Source organism: Calonectris borealis, chromosome 1, assembly GCF_964195595.1.
Source record: "Calonectris borealis chromosome 1, bCalBor7.hap1.2, whole genome shotgun sequence".
Lineage (NCBI taxonomy): Eukaryota > Metazoa > Chordata > Aves > Procellariiformes > Procellariidae > Calonectris > Calonectris borealis.
In genome coordinates, this window is record NC_134312.1 from 109,398,895 (window position 1) to 109,424,050 (window position 25,156).

The following is a 25,156-nucleotide window of genomic DNA, read 5'->3' on the forward strand; positions in this document are numbered from 1 at the left end:
CCAAACACAGCTGGAAAACCAAAAGTCTACAGCAAGTCCAACAACATTTGTATTATTTTATTCAAAAGTTTAAGACTACAGGTGTCAAAATATACTTTTCAAAGCAGGAACAATATTTGGAAGAAGTAATTTATCAGTCAAGCCAACTATTTGGCAACTACAGCATGTGCAGCACCATGGACCATTGACAACACAAAAAGACACACGCACACAAAATACAAGCTCTTTAGCCAGTAAAGATATCCAACACTTTGTCCAAATTTTCTGAATAACTTACAAACAATTTTGGGCCAAATGCAAAATTGTGTCAAGGATCACCTTCTAAAAATCTAGCCAGTGCCATTTAAAAAAAAAAACCCAAAACAACAAAACAAACCAACAACAAACAAACAAAAAAACCCAACTTAAAACAATGCCTTAAAATATTTTTTTTTTTCTCTGTTCTCTATGGTGCATACTGTTCCAGACTCAGTATGGAACATTTTATGCTGTTCAAATATGTCAAAATTAACCCTAAAAATACTTGTAATAAGAAGTACACAGCATTTCTCAACATAAGCCAACGGGAATCGCCACAGCGTGCCTGTATTACTGGGAGAAAGCCTGGTGAATCTCCCAGTGATCACGAACTAGAGCAGCCCTTTCCCTCACCCATTTGGACATTAGGAAACGGTTCTTCACCGAGAGGGTGGTCGGTCACTGGCACAGGCTCCCCAGGGAAGTGGTCACAGCACCAGGCCTGTCAGAGTTGAAGGAGCATCTGGATGACGCTCTTAGTCGTATCGTTAGTGTCAGGTAGTCCTGTGAGGAGCAGGGAGTTGGACTCGATGAGCCTTGTGGGTCCCCCTCAACTTGAGATATTCTATGATTCTATACCCATATTTGCAGTCAACAAAATGTTAATAACCTATGAATACTTTTCAAGAGGCTTTTTTGACTTGGAAATCCCAATCATGCCTTTTCTGCTCTTTCATTCATGTAAGGATAGGTCTCCTGTAGTCTTCAGAGCAAAGCTCTGGAACACTGCATATTGAACAGGTATTACGTACACAAATTCCTAGTGCAGACAGCTGCACAGATGAAAGATTGATGACAGGAACCAAGAATACCAACCAGCAAGTCCAGCTTCCGCGTTAAAGGAAAAATGCCCCCAGAACTGCAGATCTCCATACCCTTTGCTCAATCCCTTTACGTGCGGCAGCCAGCCACATCTCAGCAATCTATAGGGGAACAGGCCAAGGTTTAATTTGGCTTTTGCACAGTCTGGAATTGCCTTTCTGCAATCAAGCAGAGAACCCAAACACTAGGACTATCCAGGGCCCCTTAAGATAGCCAAAAAGGAGAGAGGCAGAAAGGCCTTCTTCAATTCAGCACATTCGCACTGAACACGCAATGCGATACTGAGACGGCAGCATGCACAACTCCACGTCTCCCTTTGCGACACACCTCTTTGGAAGTGCCTATTTCTGCTCACAGATTTATCAGTTTAGTGCAATCTCATTCCTAGAGCCCCCTACCCCCACCTCTCTCCTACTGCTGTAAGGGATGCTTCTACACCATATGCACACAGAAAACAGGAGAGAGTTTAAGGGATATTTGTCTCATTTTGATTCAGGAGAAGCATTACAATGAGTTGTTAATAATATGTTAGGGTGTTAAAAACCAAAATGCTTGTTTTTACAGCAGCAGAGAAGCTAAGTCTTTCAAAGCACTTTTCTATGAATGTGCTATCAGCTTTTCTAGACAAATTTAACAAGTATGGAATTAACTCCTATATAGAACACTATTTACTTGAAAAACAGACATGGCTTGCTTTTGCCATACCTCCCTAAGAATATCACTTTAGTTAAAACAGTATATGTTTTCTAAGCTATTAAATAAATTTATATACTTTAATATTAGAAAAAAGTTACTTTTTCTTTCTTTTTTTAAACACAAAGCCTATAAAATGGTAAACTAAAGAGCATATTTCCATTTTGTCTACTTACTGTTAATTCAGTTTGGCCATTAACTAAGAATGTTTTCACGTTCCTGAGTTGGAAAAGTCTCATGAACCTGAGCTCATGAAATTAGATCTGCTTCTCGTGATTGATGCTTTCTTATCCAAATTATACTAACATTTTCATGTATACCTACTATTTCTGCCTGTAGCGTACTTTTGGATGACAGAATAGCTTGTTTGTTAGAATGGCAATTTCACCAGTTTGTTCCACTTTTTTATCCTGTAGGCAAACTTGTAAATAATTTAAGGCCTGTTATTACAAAACTTACAGGAATGAGTGGTCTTCATAAACTGAATTTATTTTTTGTTTGGTTTTTTTTGTTTTTTTTTCTTTTTGTTTAAATTAGTTTGGGTTATCCAATGCATTCAGAAGTTACTGTGGTACAATGTGCCTTTTCATACAATACTAGGCTAGAATAGTCACTTACTAACCATAGTACAGAATTGCATTTTGCAATGAAAGAATGCAACACGTATGAGTCAGACTTCTCATTTAATAAAATTTCCTTTAGCAAAACTAGAGTAGAGTATCTAACAACCCTGACTCAAAAACATCCTCCACTTAAATACATGATTGTGTTTTTACTTTATTTTGGAGAAGTGCTAAAAATAAATAAATAAAATTGAAAAGGAGGACAAAATAAAGAGGGAAAGAAAACCAGAAAGCTTCCAACACTGATACAGTCTCTTGGAAGAAAACACCCTTCTTGTTCAGAGAATCACCTAACATACATAACTCGTGTTTTGTTTATTTATCTCTTGCTGCTGTTCTTGATCATCTGCCCATAGACTCGGGTGAACCTATGGGGGGGTGGGGGCGCAATGATAAAACAAAATTTAAAAAAAAAAACAAACAAAAAACACCACATTACTTCCAGTCGCCCATTTTGCCTCTGCTTACGCCTCACGCAAACCTCTCCCTAGATACCACATCCCCCCCCCGACCCTTTGATCAGTAACAGCACTCTCTTTCCTGATCCTGCAGTAAGCTGGCTCAGGTAATGAAAATAGCAGACACATTTATATTTTTAATAGGACAACTAATTGCACCTCCTTAAACTGCTCCCAACAGGGTAATACCACTGTCTGTGCCTGTACCAGTGAAGTGGCAGGACTGATGGGCCGGGAATAAGACTTCCCTGCCCAGTGAAACCAAGCTGTAATATCAATCTGTGTATTTGGTCTTTATAGACCAAAGGATTCACTCTTGCTACTCTCTTTTGTTTCCATATCTAATTAATTGAATATTCCCAAGCTTTCCCTCACATACGCAATGTCACCCTTCTGCGCAAGCAAAATCTCACATTATTTGACACTGGTTTAAAACTAAAATTGATTAGCAGAGGTTAGACAACCCCCATTGATAACAACTTTGAATCCCAACTGCATCAGCCACATACACAGGTAAGGGAGCATTTGCCTCTGTATTAAGAGGTCAAGTAAGAGAAGTACTTCAATTCCCTAAACTAAAGCACACGTCAGGTTCTTGTTGCCTTCTAATCTCTAAGTCTAGCAAGAAGAGAGAAAAAGATAAAAACCAAAATAAGGATATTTACTCTATTTGTTTCTGAATGAAGACTGTGTCTGGTGAGAGGACTACCTGTTGTCTTACCTGGTCTTAGTTTTGTCCCTTACTAATCCACTGGCTGGTCTAATACAGTGCACCGCTAGGAAGATGTTGCCGTTCTTGCTAGTTTTATGGCAGCATCTTTTCTTATATTCTACTGTATTCTATGGTTAAATAATGCCTCCATGCAACTAGAACCCGGTGTTTTGTCAGTGCTAGACTCAATATCCACCCAGGAATGCTAGCATAAGCCTGCGGGGCTCTGGGATGGGGTATACCCTTGCCACAGACCTCCCTTCTGGATGCTGAGGCCAACTTAGGTCCCCATGTTTTAGTCCAACACCTGTAAAATTTTAACAGTCCCATTCTTACTCTGGTTTAGCGTGTGCATGTGGTTTTACATGCACTCCAAAACACAGTGGAGTGCTATTTCCAGCTACAATTTCTGTGCTCCTGTATTACAAAAGAATAATTAGCATATGAAACAAAAACAACAGTTAGACTTGGAGGGGGAAAAAAATCCTGGGATATAATCTACTCCTTCCAGCAAAAGGAAACTACAATAACCAAACCACCAACTCACAGGAGACCCTACAGTCTCACCCGTTTTTATGCTGAGCTCTCCCTGGAATCAGTGCATGGTATGGTTAAGGGAATGTCCGTCCTCCTCAGAAAAGGCACATTTACTGCAATATAGCTATTAAAAGGAACAACTAAAATAAGCGTTAGTTAGCATATTAAAGAAGTATTAACTGTTTGGTCACAAACTCAGCCTTTACCTCTACAAAAGAGCTCACTTTCTGCAGGCAGTAGAGCTATTTCCCCTAAATTTGGGTGCATTCCACTTTAGTCTCATGTTCTCTCACACTCAGTATTGAAGCTTACAAGAAGAGTGGGAAGCAGTGAAAGCAAACAAAGACAAGTTTCCCTTATAACAGGAATAAATATTTTTAAGCATCAAAAATGTGCAGTTTGGCATGTTGAAAGAGATGCGTACAGCTATCCCTTTAAAAAGCCTCTTTTAGGACCAAAATTTTTTACATTCTCTTTCTCACAGGTATATGTTCACATGCTCTAATCTATTTTTAGAATGTCCTTCCTAGATTAATTTTTAAACTTGAGTCTGGATACTTTTTACCCTCCCTCTGCCCAGATATCCCTGTTGAGCCTGTCTGTTCCACTACTGTTCCACTACAGGCAAGGACATGGAAGTCAGCCTGCCACAGGTTTGCATCCCACCCCTTCCCACTAAGAGCAAACAAACAAAAATGGGGAAAGAGTCACCCTTGTATACAGGAACAGGGCACAGCACTTAGAGGCAAGACCTATAACTTCCTACAGCATGCATGCTTTTATATGTACTTTCTGTCACAGCAGCTAACATAAAGCCATCTAATTAAATGCTGCAAAGCTTAAAAGAAGGAAAAAAAAAAAGAAAACCACAGCACTGTTTCCCAAACTTCACAGAAAACAGAATATGTAAGCATACCTGCCTTCATTCGACAGGTAGCCGCCCAGCCTTAGGTTTGACAGTATCTCTGTAACAGACTAAACCCACCACAGACTACAGTATAAATACATAACTAAACCTTCTGGCAGTCTCTCTTTACTTGATATAATTCGACTTCTATATCTTTAGCTATGCCTGACACAGCTCACAAATGCGACAGTTTTAACCAAAGTCTGTTTATATACTTTTATTTAGAAGGGTCTTATGCCTGAAAGCCTGCATACAACATACACCTTTTGAAAGGAAAGAAAGACTTCAGACAACCAGTGGTGACAGTGTGAACTATTTAAGGAAGAAGTAAAGTGCTTTAGACTAAGCCAGCTCTTTCCATTCCACTTGCAAACAGCCGGGGAAAAAAAAAAAAAACTGTAATGGTGATTTAAAAGGGGGTGGGGGAAGGAATTTAACCAGCTATTTTACATCAGTTAACCAAGAAGCAATACCTGCGGACCAAAACTCAAGCAGCCACTGATGGATTGTTAAAGCTCCCCCGCAGAGCTGGGAGGCGGGGCATGGATTTGTTCCTTCATTTTGCTGCCTAGAGCTACTACGTATTTCCGGTTACACACATCACATTTTGCTGGTTTCCCACTTGTGAGAGTTCACGCCCTAGAGTGGCTACCAGGCTCAGAGCAGTTCCAGCACAATATATATTTATAACGTATTTTATAAAAACAAGCTTTAAAGCTATTAATGCAATGATCATATTAAAAAAAGGACAAAAAAAGGGGGTGCATGGCTTTTGTGTGTCCAGAACAGACTCTGCAAGTCCTATGTGATGAAGGTAGCACATACAACAAGCTAAAACATCCAGTTTTTTACCTTTTACCATACACCAGATTTAAACAGCTTTCTCCCAGTGGCACTCTCAGGCCCACAGAGCAGCACGTTCTCCCACTGGTCTCTAGCAGTCTGTAGTCTCGGGAGCGAGAGCAAACCCCTCGTTCAGAAGGGCACTGACAGGGTTCATAAGCCACACAGTGCTCCTGCCAGCTCCTCTTCTTCCTCGCGAGACAACCTCCGGCTGCTCCGGCAGCCTTGCATACGGTCCTGTTGCTAAAGCGTGCTTCACACAGCACCTTCCCCTCTGCTATTGCTCTTCCCCTCCATGTCATTGCTCTTTCCTCTAAAGTGTTTAACAAGTTGTAAAATTAGAGGATGCTCAAGCTAGCCCAAACGGATTGTTCAAAATTCCCATCATCCGCACACTGCTAACTAACATTTATTTCATGAAGACTTTTCCCCCCCACCCACAGAGACGGAGAATCAAGCAAGTCACATAGAAGTTAAGGTGCCAAATTGTGGCAATCACCTTAACTCTCCAACAAGCGCTAGTTCCAGTGACACAAGTATCAATGTCTTCCAAGTTCCAACTACTTAGGTCCAGTAAGTCTTAACACCTCTATCGCATTCCTATGTGTACCACATTAGGAGGCTTTCCCAGAAATTAAAGATGCTTTTTTTTTTCTTCCTTTTTTTTTTTTTTAAAACACATCTCCAAAGAATGCCAACTGGTAGACCCAACTCATTCATTCTCCCCCTTATCCATCCACACCCTCCTTTACATTCAGAGGGCACAGAGAAAAATACTGGGTTCTGCCTTTGGACTAGGACAGCTCAGGTATTTTCTCCTCTACATACTCTTAAGGCAGGCCAAATTTCTCTTCACAGCTTGGCTTCTAATCAGTTTGCTCCACCTGTATGCCTACAGATGATGCCTGCAAATGATTGCCAGGGAATACATTAAAATACAAATTACCACATTTATCTCATACATATGGGGCGGGGGAGAGGGGGGCGTGCATGTTAGTGGGTATTATCACTCAGGCACAAAAAGACATTTTTTCTTTTTTAAATAAAAAATGCTTTCCAGTATATTTAGAGCCTCTAATACAAAAGTACTTAAATAATAGATGTTCACCTTAAACTGAGGTCTTTAAGTAACTCCAAAAACGTAGCTGAGAATAGTTCAGACTTATATTACTTACGCATGTAATCCCAAGGAGTGGCAAACAGTACTTGTAAACTGAGAGGAAGCAATGCCCACAGACCACAAAAAAGTATCACAAGATTCAGTGCTGGTCAAATCCAATGGCAGACAAACCTCCTGGTTGTACCATGGTCACTGAACAACCCAACATAAACCACTTATGCATTTCCAGAACAAAATGTTTTATGCACACATTACACATAAGCAATCTGCAAAGACTAAATAGCACACACAAGGTAACCAAAGAGAGCTAATAAAAATATACAGCAGATATTATACCTTTTTCTTCTCCTCTGTGATCTCATTTTAGTAATTACCAGTTATTTCTACATATCTTAAGTGACTCACTTGTAAACAACAAATACAAGAATACAGTGTTGGAACACACCATTAGTGTGTGTATGGGGAGTCAGAATTCAGAAAAGTCAGTTTATGAATATGTTTATATTTACACATCTGTTTATATAGTCTAGTGATTAAATCAAAAGAGAAAATCATAGGGATATCTGCCCCACCTTAATTAGGAAGGCTATTTATGCAGGCTGAAAGGTAACCACGTGTTTGTTTCTCCAACTCATTTTATTTATTACATCTGAAGAATATTACATTATTTGTACTCTTCAAATCACAAGAAGCCTCCGAACATCATTTTTGCAGAAACAGTTTTTAGAAGTGACACATTTGGAAATTTCACATTTCATCCGAGTGAAACCTGTTTTACCTAGAAAGAGTAAGGCTCTCACTCATCAGAAAGATATGAAAGCATACAAAATAATCACAACTTATCCCCCCAGAACTTCTATCACTACATTTTTGTGGGTTTTTGGGTTTTTTTCCAAAAATTTCTACAAGTAAACTTCATCACTACAATTTCAAACATGTCATAAGGTGGCCCTCTGCCCTAATTCTTCCTAATGAGAAGGTGTGAGGTCACTTAAAAAGAGGTTTTAAGTATGGAATCTAAATTCCGATTAAAAAACAATCAACAACAAAAAAAACCCTCACAAAACCACATTTGTCACGTGCCCTTCCAATAGACCTTCTCCTGCCTACAGTTTTGATACTGAAGCACAATAACTGCAATATTCAGGAATATTTCGTTACTTTACATTACTTCTCTGAATTATTCAAACAACTACCTGCTACTTCTACAATCCATGGCATCTTGTTAGAGTTCTCTGAATCCTGCAGATGATCATGGGCAAGTTTTTTTTTTTTTTAAAAAAAAAAAAGTAAGTTTTCCACAGAAATAAGCTGTATGCTCCGCATGGAGCAGCTGCACTCGCAAGCGACTCTTTGCTCCGCGAGGAAGGGCAGCAGATGAGGAGACAACGCACCCTGACTTTGGCCATCCCGCTACAGGGACGGGACCTTCTGCAGAGGAATGGAACAGGTCACTAGGATCAGTAGCACCACCACGGATAAACCTGACAAAGTCCACCTGCCACAGCACCAAGCAATAAGCTAACAAGAATTAGATCAGATAGCAGATCTACAAGTGTTTATAGCCCATGACTCAACTTTCCCTCCTGTACAATGACCTTTAGGGAGGACAGGAAAAGGAGACGAGCATGCTTATATGTTAAATTCATACAATCCATTATCCAAAGAGTAACTGATATCTGAAGCTCTAAATCTACTTAAGTAGCAGAACAGCAATGGCCTACAACATCCCCAAAAGGCCGCACAGAGGAAATTTGATTGTTTCTGTGCTCCTGGTATCTTGTGAAGCATGCAGAGTTTTCCTCAAAAAATAACAAGAGTCATAGGTAGGAGCCACAGAAATAGTGTGATCATCAGCACAAAGAGAATATTTTAAGACCTGCTTTAATGCTTAAGTTCAGTTATGTCAAGACAAAATACAGCTACTATTTGCCTAGACAAGACTCTGAAGACATCAGAGCTAAAGGAACCATACAGCATTGTAACCCAAAATACCCAATATTACCCAAAAAGTAGTGTCCAAATACTGTTCATCTCTCCTTACTGCACATTAGAATACTTTGAAAATAAAACCAGAGCAGGATAATGCAAAAGTGAAATCGCCTGGAAAGCCTGAAGAGCACATTGAACAGACCCTTTTTCCATTAAGGGAATTCACAGTAGAAAATGACTAATGATAAAACTTGAGGTCCAGAAGATAAAGTTTGGGAAAGTGACCTTCTATGCATTTCAGATCAAAAACCAGTTCGGTCACATGCGTGCTGAGATAGCCTTGGGCACGTGACAAACCAGCTTAAAAAAAAAAACCCACACAAAAATAAAGTTTGTGAGCAAGGACTCACAAAGACAGCTGTGTTGAAGAGCTATATGCAAAAGATGCTATCAAACTTCCACGTTTGATATTGCAATCCAAAGACAAACCAGAGTTCAGTAAACAGTAAATGTGAGCCTGCACAACCTTGTTATCTTTTCATCTCGACAGTTAAACCTATGTGAAGGAGTGCAAAGAGGTCAGAAAATGCTATCAGCACAGTTTATTAAATGTTCCTTTTGCATTTATTTTGTAGCAGGATAAAACTTAAGGTAGCAGAGAATTAAACACCAGTAAGTTGAGAGGATCAGGACTGATTCTTGAGAAATCTTGACCTCCAGCAGCAAGGCAAAATATTTATTCAAAAAATTTTGCACTCTTACCTGGCCACTGTTGAGCCGTTCAGAGCAGATTTGCACTTAGTATGTTAGCTAAGCAAAAGTGAATGGCAAAGATGCATAGATTCTTCCCTTATTTCCCATAAATAGGGCCTGAAGTAACAGATAAAGGACACTTTTCAGCTGCTTTTGCCTTTCCACCCATAATCATACACCTCTTCTCCATTATTCAGGGAGTTCTTGGACTTTAACATATGATCTTGGAATTCAGGTGAAACTGTGCCCTTACTGAAGTCAACAGCACCATTCCTTCCAATTTCAAAGGCGAAGGATTTCACACTCATCTGTGGTGTTCCTCCTCCCCACCCCACACCCCTTTTAGATCATTATATTCTGGTTTTGAACTTCAGCTGCTTCTCCTCCTTCTCACATCTCACCCAAGAGAGATTTTGCTTATCTCTCTTCTGAAAGCACCTTTAGATCACTTCAAGTTATGATTATTATTATGAATTCAAGAAAAATCAGGCTATTGTCCTAGCCGCACGTTTAGGAAGCACGGACTAGAAGCTCTTACAAAAATGGAAGGGGGAGGATGCTCTTGGGTATGAGTTATAGGGTATCTCCACAAGCTAGAAATAGTCGGATAAGACTATTCATTGAATTAATCAGCTTTGAAGCATATTCTCATTGTAGCGTAATTAATTTAGCACATGAAGTTCTAGTAAGCAGAAGAAAGTTAGCTACCTCAACAGCGAGGAGTCCATGTACTACTCTTGTCACACGAGAAAGAAATGACAAAAGCAAGTACTCTGCAAAATAAGGCCAACATGGCTGGCCCTTATTGCCCAAATGGTTCCAGAAAGAGCTGTGCAGAAAAAGCTGTTTCCAAGTTTGACGTAGCTTTGTCCTTCCCCATCAAACTCGGCCCAGTACAGGACTGGCAGAACACAGCTTGCCTGGACACCACCGGGATGTCCGCTTCTGCAGCCGGGAGCTGCGTTTCTAGAAAAATGGCCATGAGCAGGAGATGAAGAAGATGTGGGAAGAGAGGTTTTCCTTCTTTTTTTTTTTTTGTTTTTTTTTTTTTTTTTGTTTTTTGTTTTTTTACATGACGCTTCTTATGTACTCACCTTTTTGATAACTCCAAAAAAATCCAAAGCAAGTGGAGAGAAAACAACACTTAGGCAAGCAATTTTTTCCATAAACGATAAGCAAAACAACTATATCGAAACAAAGCTGAAGGCTACAGACAAGAAAATGAAGGCCTAGGTCCTGTTCTTTCTACTGCCTGAGAAGTGACGGCAGAAACCAGTACCTTGATGTTCTTCCCTGCTGTTTTACACTGCTTTTTCACCTCATTTTGGCAGCAGTGGGAATAAAAACAGAAGAAGCACTAAGGAACAAAGCATGAATCCCATTCTGGCAAAAAGAGCGAGGGGGAACAAGAGACATACGTGGAAGTGGATGGACTACTTATAGCAATTATTGTCAAATATTTTTGCACTTCCTTCCTTAATGTAGCTCCTTTCCTACACAAAGGCCTACGAATAGTTCTAAGAGGTTCCCTTTGCAGAACGAGGAGAAAGGAAAACTGTAATAAGACTATGCAATGAAGATAAATTTTCCCAATAATGCAAGCTACAGGAAACACATGGAGGTCAAGTAAAACTATTATTTGCCTTTTCAAACACTATTTTCTTCGGCTGCTAAATAAAAACATTATGAAGCCATTCTACACAGTAAAATTTAACCTTATATTAACCTTCCATATTAAGTAAACAAACCTTTCTAGCCAATAAGCATCTCTCTGAACTCTCCAAGATGATAAGCAATACCTTAATTACATTCATTTACATGACTTTGAAATCGTTCCAGACCAAAGTCAACGACTACAAGGTCAAAGAGTATGGAAATCTAAAATAAGGAGAAATCCATAGTCGGCCAGTTCACACAAGCATGGTGCAGCATCCTTTCTACCCAGTTTGTAAAGAGCCAGGGACACCAACCAAGTGCTCGCCTTTTCATCAACTACATGAAAAAAGCAAATCCTCTGAAACACCAAAGACTGAGTGCATCCTTTCTTTTTTTGAAGACTGTTCAAAGTTGAAAACAATGGACAGTTCAGAATTGTTTTTAACACCTAATGGCCAATCAAGCCATATGAATGTCTTATGCAAATATTTTATAATAGTCTAATTGAAAGGCACAATACAAAAGAAGAGATATTAAAAAAAAAATACAGCAGAATCACTAACTGTAACAGAATATTTGGTATAGTGCCCTGTTACATTCAGTAATGCTACACTGAATAGTTTTGCTGAGATTTATCCAATGACAGAAGTGGAACAGTAGAAGAGAAGCCACCATACTGATTCCATGAACTATGCAGACTCGGAGAAGAGCCCAAGCCTAATAAAAATCACTGCCTAGACTTCCACTTTCCATGAACAAAGCTAGACTATATCCTTAAGATATGGGGAGAAAATATTCTGTGTTTAGTCCTGAATACAATCTTTATCATGCTGCCTGAAAACCTTTATTATTCAATCTGTGCTACACTTAGAGCAGGAAATGCTAATTACACTTAAGCAGCAATTATAAATATTTTAACAACGACTTCTGCAAGAAACTTGATAAAGTGTGTTCTGCCCTGAAACAGCAGAAAAGCAGACACAGCGTCCATCCCATTCCCAAGATATTAGATAATGGCTCAGGTACGATCAATAGCAATCAAATTAGCCAAAATATAGCATACGTGCACACTGCACTAATGGATTGTTTCAGGATTATAGTTTGTGTATTATAACCACGAAAATATTACAAATATGCATATATAAAAACCTAAAGTACAGCTTTTGGATTTAGGCAATCCCATATCAATGCACTGCAGCTGACAACATTTTCTTAGTATTAAATTAGATAAATCTCCCTGCACCCTCACTTTACTAGCCAAGCACTTTTTACACAACTCTCAAGCCAACAACCTTCTGCAATTTAAGTATGATTTAGTGCAAGAGAAGCAATGAGTATTATAAAATTTATGCTTGTTCACCTTCTCTCCCCACAGAGAAGGGCAAGACGTTTTTTCATGTAAATATGTATTAGATCCAAATCATTTAAATAGATATTATTCCATAGAGAACATGATGCTGCATATGCCCATTTCAGCTCCATGTTACTAAATAAACTGCAAGATAATGATGTTGCCTGGCTCATCCTAAAGGACACTGAAAATATTTCTAGGTATTTCAAACAGAAGTAAGAGGAAGAGACTTTCACAAGAACAAAAGAAAAACTAAGGCAGCTCTTACAAAGCTAGGTAAGGTGAAGACAAGTTGCTCATAAATCACAAATTAGTAAATCTCTTCAGGAACAGGCCACAGCTGTTACAGCTCAGGTATGTGGAGCAGTCTTTATATGAATATGAAGTATGAATATCAAGTCATTACTATCTTTTTTTTTTTTTTTTTTTTAAATGGAGCAAGGGAAAGAAAATCATACCTGCAAGGAGGAAAACAAGAAATCTTAGACAGGTGACTAATTTTAAAGTTAAAGTAGGAACGTTAAATGCAAAGTGCCAAATGTTAATTTCATGCACTTTTATTTCTCAGTTCTATTTAGCCACAAGTGTCACTGCTTGAATGGAGAAGAGAGAGAGAATAGGGAAAACTTAAACAATGTCTTTTAAAAATGAGAGCTTTAAGTATTAATTTTAAGTAAGCACATATATCTCACTGCTTTTCACAAAACACAAAGGAAGTTAATCAGTATATTGCCACAAAATACATTTATAGTTAACGATTTAATTTAAAACCACGTATGTATTTAAAGTGAGGAAAACTGTCATCGGTCTTGAAGCTATCACATACCATTTGGGCCACAGTCAGTTATCTTACAATACAGTCTGACCTCTGCCTGATTTTAAAATAGGATAATCACCTTCAACTATGTATGAACCTTGAACACTATCAAAAACAGTTTCATTGCATCAACGATTTATTAATAGTCTTATATTACTAGTAATGTAACTTTGACTTTACAAAGTCATAAAGATGACAAGAAACAGTCAAGACTTATTATGCTACCTGTTTTATTTTAGGCTTACAAGGCAACCTCATGATACAATCAGAAAAACTAACCAGAGAGCTACAAAGGAAAGAAACCCAACAAAATATGCACGTATCCCAGTTAAGCAATGGAATGGGAAGGGTACAGAGAGCATAATGAAGTTAAGATAAACACTGAAACCTTCTAAGTACTGAAATTCTCTTCCAGCTGACCCCGCTCGGAGCTGGAAAACTGCTCGTGCTGTGTCCTGGTAACCTCCGGACAAGCACCTGAACAGCGACTGCTACAAAGAAAAGGTGTGAGCCTTACGTAGGAGCGCGTGAAGCTCAATTCCCCTTCCAAGCAAAGCATTGCAAGACGACCAAAGCCTACAGGCCCACATTCAAAACAAACCTGATGAAGGAGGAAATGTTCCTCCCGGACCCTTCTGGTTCAAAACACTTGCCGCAGCAGCCCTGCCGCGGTCTTCGTATTGCACGGTCACTTTTATAGCTGTTAGCCCCATTACAACACAGTTGACAGTTTAAACAAAGAGCAACTAAGAAAGTACAATATTCTATAACTGGCATTTACAGCACCGGCCTTGGACTTCTAATCTTTACCAGACGGGCACACAAATCAATCTATCAGCTCATAAAGGTGTGCTTTTTTAACCTCTAAAACAGATGGGATTGGCCAGAAACGTCTGGCATGTCAAACTGCTAATCACTGCTGCCCTTTGCACAAAATAACCCACTTAAGTTGAGGCATGGTTGCACTGTAACAGACATTAGTCTGTGGGAAACCCATTTAACTGTCACATACTCCCGCCACTCCTGCTCTCCCTTAATTAAGCCTAATGCCTTATGCTTTGACCTTTTGTTCTAGCCTATTAACCCTATCTAGTACAAGTTCAAATATGTTAAACTTAAGTTTGCTGCAAAATATTAAATGCCAAGATACAGAAAGAGCAAGGGACATTTCTCTACCCTTCAAGTTACCAATCCCTCTACCAAACTTCCTAGGCTGACAAAATGGAAGCACTATGTTGATTCCCAAAGACAAAATATATCCAAACACTAATAGTTGCACAGCAAAAAAGTGGAGTTTCTTCCGCTTGTATAGCCTACTTTTTCCTCTTCAGAGGAGAAAGGAAAAAAAGTGAAACTTCTCCTTGCAACCTCATATCCTCAGGCTTTTGGGTTTTTATCCAACAAGAAAAGCACATGCTATCAGCCAAGATCACACTACACTCATTTGCTGTTCTCTAAAACCTATCATTAAAAATAAGATGTAATTGGTTTCCAGTGACCAATTCCTCCTCAATTAAAGGCTGCCTCTGCCTACCCTGCTCATACTGAGTCACCACCTTCTTCTTTCGACAACAGTTACAATTACTATTAGGCGTTAATTCTCATCTGTATCTTTTCATGAGTTGCATCTTCTGAAGTTTCTCAGACTTGCATAAACTTAAAATAAGGACATAATTTATAAATTTTAGCTCAGTGCTACAGACTTTTCTTTGATGTAAGCTCAGGTTTAGACAGCATGACTACCTTCCCCTCTTGTATCTCTTACTTCATGAAGGTTACACAGCATCAACAAGATCAACCGTTACATTTGCAAAGCAGTACTCTTCTGGAGAAAGACCATCCTAATGGTCCAGAACTCTGACTTAAAACAAGAAATCCAATTCCAGTGACAGAAACAAATCTCTGATAAAGACACAACTCTACTGCACTCTACATTAAAGCTATTTAAAACTGCGTACAAGCTTGTATACCAAGACAGGTATTCTACAATTAGGGCTTATAGCCAATGAACTGTTCTTCCCTCCTTCCCAAAAAAACAAAGCCAACCCGAAACACAGCACATATAACAATAACTGTTTTATAATGCTGGTTAGAAGTGAAAAAAAGAATGCAAACTCTGTCAGGATTACTAGCCATGTACACACTGACAAACACATTTTCTCAAATCTTTAGCTTAACCACCTGACCGATGAGCTGAACGCTTGATTCAAGACCCTTATTTACAGTTTACATTTCTGCAACTCTGACTAAATAGAATTGCTTTTAAACAGAGGTGACAATCTTGAAACAAAGTTTTGAATTACTTTAACTATTTTTGAAGATGTGAAAGATTTCAAAAAGCTTGTTGCCACAAAAGGCACTGTCTACTAAGTTCTGTCAAGGCTGTATAAGTGACCATCTGCTGCTGATCACAACAATTCTCAAGTTTTAAATAGCTCATTGATTAATTGTGTTTTAATTCCAAGTGCCTATCTTACTGATTCTGAGACCAGCAAGTAACACAATTAACTTTCCTGTAAACACAATTGCTCAGACAACTAAGAAGCACTACAGCAACACTAGAGTTCTTTTTTTGAGGAGTCAAATAGGAAACATCATGGGAAAAAAATGGACCCCTCATCTTGATTTCTCTTTATTTCCAAAACACTGATTCTGGATAAAGCCAAATCTCCTCAATTTAAGAAGCAAAGATTTTTTCTAATGATTTCACTTCGCTATATTCTATTGTGCTGACGATGCTCAAACTGCAGTACACAGACCAATGCTGTATTCAAACGAAGTCAAGCAACACATGGATTTATTAAGAAAAATGTATCCTTGCATCTGCAATCTGTGCCATTACAACAGACATGCTAAAAGTTTTGCAGGCTGGGATTTGGTATGACTGCCTCCAGCTTCTAGGCCTTCCCTACTAATGCTCACAAAAGTTGCCACTGGAGGCAATGCAAATGAGTCCTAGGAGAGACCAGAAACAAAACAACAACTGCTTGTCAACCATTACATGCCCAAATTGTATTCTTTATGCTCATCAGCATTCTCAAGTTCTTAGGCATGCATGTAGGCCCACCGAGTACAGCGGGGCTACTCAAGTGGATAAAATTACTCACAAACCAAACTGCGTATACATAAGCAATCACTGGACAACACTCAGGGAATTATTCCCCAGTATCAAAGAAAAATAGGATTTAGGAAATGGGAACCAAGGGAGCAGATCCAAACAAAATGACAGTGGTGCTAAATGTCTACAAGCCATTGCAATGCAATATCTAATAATGATTTTACTGTGGCGGTCCCTTGCCACGGAGGCTCAATTTGGATCTGTTTTATTCAAAAAAATAAGATTGTAACACAGTAAGTTTTATTTAATCTTCTCTTTCACTCTGAAATTACATGTAAATCAGGTTCCTCCCTACTTAGCAACTACCTCCTAAACAAGTAGGCTAAGTCTTCAGGACTTACCAGCAAATTCCATACAAAAAGTTCAAAGGCTTCTAAAATGCTTATTTCTCTTTAACCAGCACACACTGAGTGTCTTACACTAAAAGAGAGTTATTAATTTGAAAATTTATCACTTTAAAACATATTATAATCTCAAAAGACTTACACGTGGCAGACAGTTGTATGACAGATTTGGCAAGAAAGAAGAAACCCCAAACCAAAAAGATAAGGTAAATAACCCAAATAAATTATTTACCTTGAAAGTGGTCCCATCAGGAAAGCTCTTCCTTCAGGAGTCCAAGGATGCATTAATTTTCTTCCTCAACATTCCATGCTTGATCTGAAAAGAACAGCAGAAATCACCCTATGAAAGTCTGCATACCAATTTTTCCTATCCAGCATACCTCTATCTACTTTCTTATTGTTGGTGTAACAGAAAGCAATGCTTTATTTTGGTTAGTAAGAACTGCAAATAACATTTCTATTTCAGGAGAAAAACATAGCTCCAAACTTCAGAAATCAAAATTTTACAAAAGGAACCATCAGTAAAACAAGTACAAACAACTTGCGTAGTCTAGACTTGTACTGTCTTAACTAACTAGGCAGTATTTCTGCAAGAACAAAATCAACGTTCAACTGTGATTCAAAGCCACGGTTCTCTTTTTCTTTCTTTCCTTCAAAAAACAGCTGTGACACGAAAACCCTCCTTCCTACGTAGCGATTACTGCTTCACACTTCAAACTTGCACCTATGAACATCAAAATCATATTTTTTTAAAAAGCCCCTATTAATTTAAATATATACATAAGGAAAAGACAAGAGCATAGTATAACTGGTGAATGTAATGCTAAACATTAGTTAGAAAAAACAAAACCAGTAGAACTGTTAATATTTGCTTTTGAGATATTTAAGAATTAAATAGTATATAATACCTAGTTAGAACACGTTATCCATCACAAGCACCACCTTAAAAATTCTTCTCAGCGCTTCTCTATTATTGCTAAGTGAACTTTTGCTAAAAGATGCAAACTTACAGCTAGCCCAGATCATTGTTATTTATACTATTTCAGCCTTGTTCTTATGACGAGCCTCATTATTAAAGATTACGTTACATCTTCTGTCACCAAGTTACCACCCAAGCAGCAAGTTTACTAGGCATAAAGAATCAAATTTAACCACAATAAAATATAACAAAAAAAGAAAAATAGACTTTCTCCCCTGTCTCGCTGAGCTTCCCCCTCCTCTTGCTTGGCAGAGGGAGAGTTGTTCTCCTCTTTGCCTCACCTTTAGCTTCTGCTCTCACAAAAACCATGTACGAAAACCTTTTAAACACGGAATTTCTCCAGCACAGAGGACCCTGGCTACGGGTGTGCAGGGTGGAGAGAGGCAGAGCGGGAGGCGTGTGCATTGGGGGTACCTCATAGCATTCCCCCTTCTGCAAAACCACTCGGGCTAAAGCCAGCTTAGAGAAAACATCTAACCCTGACTGCTGCAATGTGCTACCCAGGAAAAAAAGATACAGGTGTTGATAGATGGGTCAGCATCCAAAAAAGACCTATTCAAAGCTTTCAGGTACGTGAAAGACAACAGAAACATGCTGGCCTACTGCCAGCATCAAGACCCAACAAAAGCAAATGGATCCAGTTAAGCCGAAAAATAAGTAAATACCCTGAAACACTACATGCAGACACTATTTCAAATCCTTCCCCTATATACATCACAAAATAAAAAGCCAATTTGCACCACAGAACAGTAGCAATCCTCAACATTTTGAGTCAATTGAGGGGGGGGAGATAAAGCTACCATTGCAGTCAAAATAAAGAGAGAAATGAGGGGTACAGTGACAAAGGTGATACTAACCATAGTTCAAAGCCTTCCCAACCCCATTTCGCTAAAAGGGCAAATAAGCTGGATGTGGAATCTTTTGTGACCAAAGGAAAAACAGGACAAGAGCAGAAGGAAGCAGCACTTATAAAAAATATATATTCACCTTTTCAAGTCACCTTAATTTGAGAAAAATAGTTAATTCCAGTATTTCTGTTCTGTACTATAGATGTAGACAAATGTCTGACAAGTGAATTTATTTAAGTATTCCTACTTCCAAGAGAAGACAGATTTCTGTTTAGTAGGGGGAGAAAAAAAAAAACCACAACAAACACCCCACACTGTATTGCCATCAAGGTTCAATGTATAGACAGGATTTTCTTTAGGTCAGCATTAAACAGTCTTTTCTGCATTGTTCCAAGCGACTACAAAAGGTTTGTAAGAGTTCAGAGAAAAAAGAACAAAAGAATTTGTTATTTCTGGGGAAAATTCCATATTCCTTCAATGAAGTTTTTTAAAAAAGGGGAAAAAAAAAAGCAACCACCAAAAAAAAAAAGCTCTTCTAGAATACCTTATTCCCAAAAACTTCACATCTGGATCACTTGTTTTGCACACCCTGTTGATTTGTTTCGTATTATAAACCGCTGAAAGTGGGATAGGTGATGACACAAACAACGCCAACAGGACAATCTCCTGAGGCAAGAATGATCATTTCATTCTACCTCTGAGGTGAGCTCTGCTTTCTACATCACTAAAAAAGCCTTTTCAATTTCCTTTCCCACTCCATTTTCACAGTGGGGTGGGGCACAGAGAAGAAGTAGAAAGCCGGTAGCCATGAATCTTAAAGTTCGCTATGAAAAAAAAATCAGCATCCGAGCAGCAGTATCAGCCTAGCACCAGCAAGTACACAAATACTGTTCTTCTGCGAGCAAAACATACTATTTAGACACATTTCAACACAGAAATTCATTAAGCGCTTTTTGAGGCAAATTAAATACTCCCTCATTTGTTTTCAAATAATAGTTTCAGTCAAGACTGAAACACATTTTACCTCCAGCGCCGCATCTCTCATGATGACTCCCTCACAACTTTCTTGAGAGGAGGAAGAGCAGCCCACCAGAAGTCTTCCCCAACACTGAGCTTCTTTTCTACACTGACCTCAACCTCTTAGAAACTGGTGACTAACAGAAGATCTGTAGCTTCAGCTTTTAATCTGATTTTGTCTACAAGCAAAATTGGTTTTCCTCTGCTGAAGACAATGGTAGTTAGAAATAAGTGGTATGAAAACAGAGTTTCTCTCAAGAGTTTCTCTCGAGCAATGTTGAGGATTGCTACTGTTACTGGAGCAAAGAGCTCCAGTAACAATTTAAGTATGAGAAGACTATGCCAGGAGAGGTTTGACCCAAACTAAGATGGCTCGCAACTGCTTCCTCCCCTTTCTACACATGAATATTTATTTACATGAGTCTTAGTTCCTATTCTCCTTCTTCAACCACCAAGCCAAGTGACCTGCAACAGACAGCCAAATAAATTACCAAATTAATTCTTTCAAGTGCTAAATAGGTCCGTTAACACTTCTAAGTATTTGAAATAAATAATCCAGAAACACAGGCATTCATCTTTACCAAAGTAATCCCTCTGTCTGCTTTTCCTGAGGCAGATCTTCCCATCGGGGAACGCAAGAAAGTTTTTACACAGATGTCCACCCGAAGTACTGCCTGCCAACCATAGCATGCTGGTTTCCAATTTGGTATTTTCAAATGCAACTAGCAAAACCCTAACACCATAATATCCAAAAGCCATGCCACAAGCCTTTTAAATACTTTCCTCCTATTTGCCATAGGCAGGCCAGCGCAGTTCAGATAGTTATTGTTCTTATCGTTTTGGCCTGTTGGCAGGAAGAGCGAGCAAACCACAAACTCCGTTACCATTAACCTTTTTGTCTTTAGTTTAAGACTGTTTAAACAGACTGTCAAGTTTATGGGTTTTATATTTTTTTGTACATTTGCGCATATTCTTTCACACCTTTTCCTCCTGTTCAGTCTTCATTCCCTACCTACATTATCTTTCCACTTGCCTGTCATTAAACCCCTGCTGAGCGGTAATGATTTATACTTCAAAATTTGCACTTCTTGTCCCAAAAGGGTATTTATCCTTTTTTAATCCATAGGATAGTCATCCTATTTGTCCCGCCTATTGCTCGTAGTCCAGCCCATCGCAGCTGGGAGATCAGCCCGGCTGAGCCCAGCCTCTCCTGCCCGCAGGCCCCGCGCGTGGGAGGTCGGCCGCCGAAGCCCCACTCGCAAAGGGACTCGTGCCCCCACGCCCAGCTGGAAACCCCACGCTCTCCCCAGGCTCTCTTCTGGACCCCCTCCGCTCCCTATACCTTCACATGCAGGAAAAAAACCACAAGCCATTTGGGTTTTGAGGTTCAGGCAAGTTCTGAAGAGCCATTCTAAAATTAACAAAATTTTATAGTCTTCCTGTCTCCTCTGATAGCCCTGCAAGGAGGTGTCAGGCACAACCCTTAAGCGAGACAGCTGACTGTGGGAAATGCAACTCCCTAGCTTTGCCTTGGGCAAGTTTGTACATGTGCTCGGCACAACGCAGAACGTAGTTTATCTTTTAATATAGTAACGTCCCGCACTGTCACTAGTGAAATTAAGAGCGCTCTCACTGCTAACAATAATACAGCTGGTATTACAGAAACCTTTTGCCAATGTTCAAACCCAGAAAAATAAAGTTAGCTCTGAAAAGAAAAAATAAGCTTTAAGCAAGCAAGCCTTTGTCAATTCTTTTAAACCAATCCCACATTAAACCAAACGTACAGGCAAATATGATCACCATAAAGTTAATTCATGTTTGAGTTCTATAACCTTTACTGAATCACTTAAAAAAAAAAAAAATCAAAATTTTCCTTGATGCCTTTTACAGAACAGATTCACCCAAAACACAGCTACCAAACACTGCAGGTGATAACAGCCAGCGTCTAAATAATCCATTTAAGTTTGCAATATAAAAACGCTAGTTCACTTTTACTTATCAACACCATTTTTATGACTATAATAAACTTCGGTTATTTTATTTTCCTCCAATTTTGATTAGCACACCTTTCACTTTAGAAAAAGAAACAAGTACAGGGAGGAGAAGGAAGAGCACGTTTTCATCTAGTAATTTTCTACCTCAAGACTAACAGAAAAAAAAAATCATCCAGTACAGTTTGGCATTTGACAGCATCTTGTATTCTGTGCATGCAGGGTCTACAAAAATCTGAAAACCACTGACAGCTCTGGCTCATTAGATAACTCAGAACTGTAGGCCAGCCTAACAGGAGGTCAGATTTCACCCCTACCTTCAACGTGCGGTCACTACTTGTTACCTCTTCCATCCCACCCAACAAAACCACACACCCCTACCTATGCATCTCACTCATGACAAACTTGCTGTCTTGCTTTGGAGTCAACGTCAACTCTATCTCAAGAGACTGCTGACAAAATAACAAGGCAGACTTCTCAACCCCAAGTTTGGGAAAACAATTGCCCCTGACAGCAGAAGCCCCAAACCTGCCTGAACACTGTTCTGGACAAGAACTTCTGCTCTCCGAGATGGCAATTCTTACCGCCCATACAGCAACAATTACTCAGATGCCATTAATCAGATTTTAACCACAAAATATCCTCAGCTCAGAAAGCTTTTGTTGTATGGCATCTTAATGTGTGACTTTCTAGTGTGTTCAGTCAGTCCCAGAAACAGTAAATCACTTTTGAATATTAAAGAAAAAGGTTCTCTACCACTCGCTCAGGGATACACCACCCCCTTTCCACAAGTGACTGCTTCCTCCCCACCGGTCTTCACAGACTGGATTCGCACTCTTTGTTAAATAAAGCTTTACAGTATCGCTGAACATTTATAGTGCCATGACTCAGTTAAATTCTAATCAGCCTGTGAGCTGTGAGACACTGCAGGCAGGTCCCCTCAAAATAAAACAAGGAATAACATATTCTCCAGATTCCAGAGAGATGAGGCAGAAGGGGAGAACTTCCACTTCAGCTTTCCTAACATCAACATAACCCCAAAGCCAGAAATCCCACCATTTTTTCAACATCTTCAACACGTGTCAAGCAGTTTAGCTGAATTCTTCTTTAAATTAAAAACCTAATAAACCATCAGAATCCACAATACAGGAGAAGAAAAAGAGAGATGCAGCACAGACACAAGGCTTGTTTGCACGTTACAAAGCTGTCCCTTATTTTGCCTATGCCCCGACACTACGTTTCTTTAGGCTTCGCTACCTTCCAACTTAATTGCCAACTGACACTTACAAAGAACAGCCTCAAACAACACGTTCCGTAGTGAGAAAGGCAGGGGGAAGGGGGCGGGGGGGGGGGGAATCACCTTTAAAGGGCTTCAGGGACACAAAAACACGTCTGGAAAAGTAACCTTTAGTCTAGAAAGGAAACAGCGACGTCCCCAAGGAGCCCGAAGCGATGAGAAGGCATCTTTGAGGGAGGCAGGGAGCCGAGCGTCTGCCACCAACAAGAGGCAATGGAGAAGGACCCAAGGCACAGGCTGCCCGCCCGCAGACAGGGGTGCAGCGGGCAGTAACGCGTACTCGGGGGGGAGGCGAGAAGAGGGAAGCGTGGCCTTGCCCGCAGCTGCTGCGAAACCAGCCGGGCGGCGGGAGGCGAGCGAGGCCGCGGCCGGGTCTCCCCGCACCCCCGGGCCGCCGCCGGCGCCTCCCCGGCCGCCGCAGCCGCTGCGCACCGAGCTTGCGGCTCTTTAAATAATTCACAGACACACCAGGAGAAGGAGGAGGAGGAGGAGGAGGAGGAGGAGAGGAGAGAGCCCCTCCGAAACGGGGACCAAGGCTTGCAGCCAGCGCTCAGGAAAGCACTGGCGGGTCTCGGGGGTAAAGACTAGTAACTTTTCGGTCCCTCCAGCCCCCCCCCCGGCCCACCCTGGCCAGGCAAACTTTCAGCTCGCACCGGGGCCGGGGGGTGCCGGAGGGGCGGCCGTCACCGGAAACACCCCCCCGCCGCCGCGGCCGCCCCCGCGCCGGGCTCACCCCGGCATTGTTCCCCGCCGCCGCCACCTCCCCGCCCGCCGCCCGGCAGCGCAGCCCCGGCCCGCCCCGCTCGGCCATTTCCCCCGCCAGCCAGCACGGCTGCCGGCGGAAGAGCGCCGCACTCACCCCGCAGCGGGCCCGCGCACCCCCCCACCGCCGCGGCGGCAGCAGCGGCGGCTCCTCCCGGGCGGGCTGCCTGGTGCCCGCCCGCCGGCCTCGCCTCCAGGAGAGGCTCCAGCGGCGGCCCCCGCGCAAGCGAGGGCTCCGGCTGCCAGGGCCGGCGCGGAGGTCCGGGGAGCGGCGGCGGCTCCCAAAGCCGAGGTGGGCGGCGGAGTACCCCGGCTGGAGGACAGGGCAGGACGCGCCTCCTGCCGCCACCCCCCCCGCCGCGTCCGCCCGCCCGTCCGTCCGTCCGTCCCCCCCGCCCGTCCCCGCGCACATACACGGCGAGCTCCGCTCCTCTCCGCGCCCCTCCGCGGCTCGGGGCTCTGCTGCAATGCCTGTGAGGCTGACTTTCAAAGCCTAACCCGCAGCCGCGATCCTCCCCGCCTTCCACCTCGCCCGCCGCGGCGCAGCCCGGCCCCTCCCCGCGCCGCGCCATTCATCTCTCCAGCCAAGTTTCTTAACCCTTTTCTAACCCCCGGCGCGGGGAGGGGAGGGAGAGCAGGGAGGGGAGGGGAGGGATAAGAGAAGGAGAGCAAGGAGGGAAGGGGAGGGAGAAGAGAAAAGGGACGCTCCCGCCCCCCCCTGCCCCGCGCTGTTTGGGGAAGGCGGCTGCGGAGCCGGTTGCCGCTAAAGGCGTCGCACGTAGGCAAGTCGCGTCGCCTCCTGCCCTCTCTAATTAATCTAACTGAAGGCGCAGAGCCCCCGGGAAACAAACTTGGGAGCGATAGCGCCGGAGGACCCGTATTTAATGAAAACAGCGGTGGCTTAAAAATAACGCCTCTTTTTTTTCTTCTCTTCGGCTCACTTAGAGTAATGGGGGGGCGCTTCCAGCGGTTACCATTTGTTGTCGGTTTAGAGCTTCTATTTTCAGCCCTTTCTCCGAAAAAAGACGCTCTAGAAACTTTTTTTTCCCCCCGAACGAAGAGCCGAGAGGCTCCCGGCAGCGCACGGCGGCCGCCGCCGGAGGAGGACAGCGGGCGCCCCGGCACCTGCGGCGGCTCCCGGGAGTGCCGGCCCTGCCTCCGTCCCTCCCTGTCCCGGCCCTGCCGACCCGGCCGGCCCTGCCCTCGCTATCCCTCGGCCTCTGCCTCCCGGGCCGGGCGGTGCGGGGATGGCCACCGCGCCGCGGGGAGGGGAGGAAGC

General features: G+C 41.7%; 1 protein-coding gene across 6 annotated transcripts in view; it reads right to left on the reverse strand.

Moving 5' to 3' along the window:
• Positions 1–24,476, reverse strand: part of NRIP1 (nuclear receptor interacting protein 1) — an 81,951-nt gene extending 57,475 nt beyond the window's left edge. For 2 of the 6 annotated variants that reach the window (XM_075170444.1, XM_075170434.1), the window contains exons 1-3: positions 23,179–23,396; positions 17,216–17,299; positions 652–801 (exon numbers count right to left, since the gene is read on the reverse strand). The gene's annotated coding sequence lies outside the window, so the exon portion shown is untranslated. Of the gene's footprint in view, positions 1–651; positions 802–17,215; positions 17,300–23,178; positions 23,397–24,291 lie in introns of those variants that run through there. The other 4 variants (XM_075170462.1, XM_075170417.1, XM_075170454.1 and 1 more) reach the window with 3 other exon arrangements.
• Positions 24,477–25,156: the final 680 nt, after the last annotated feature.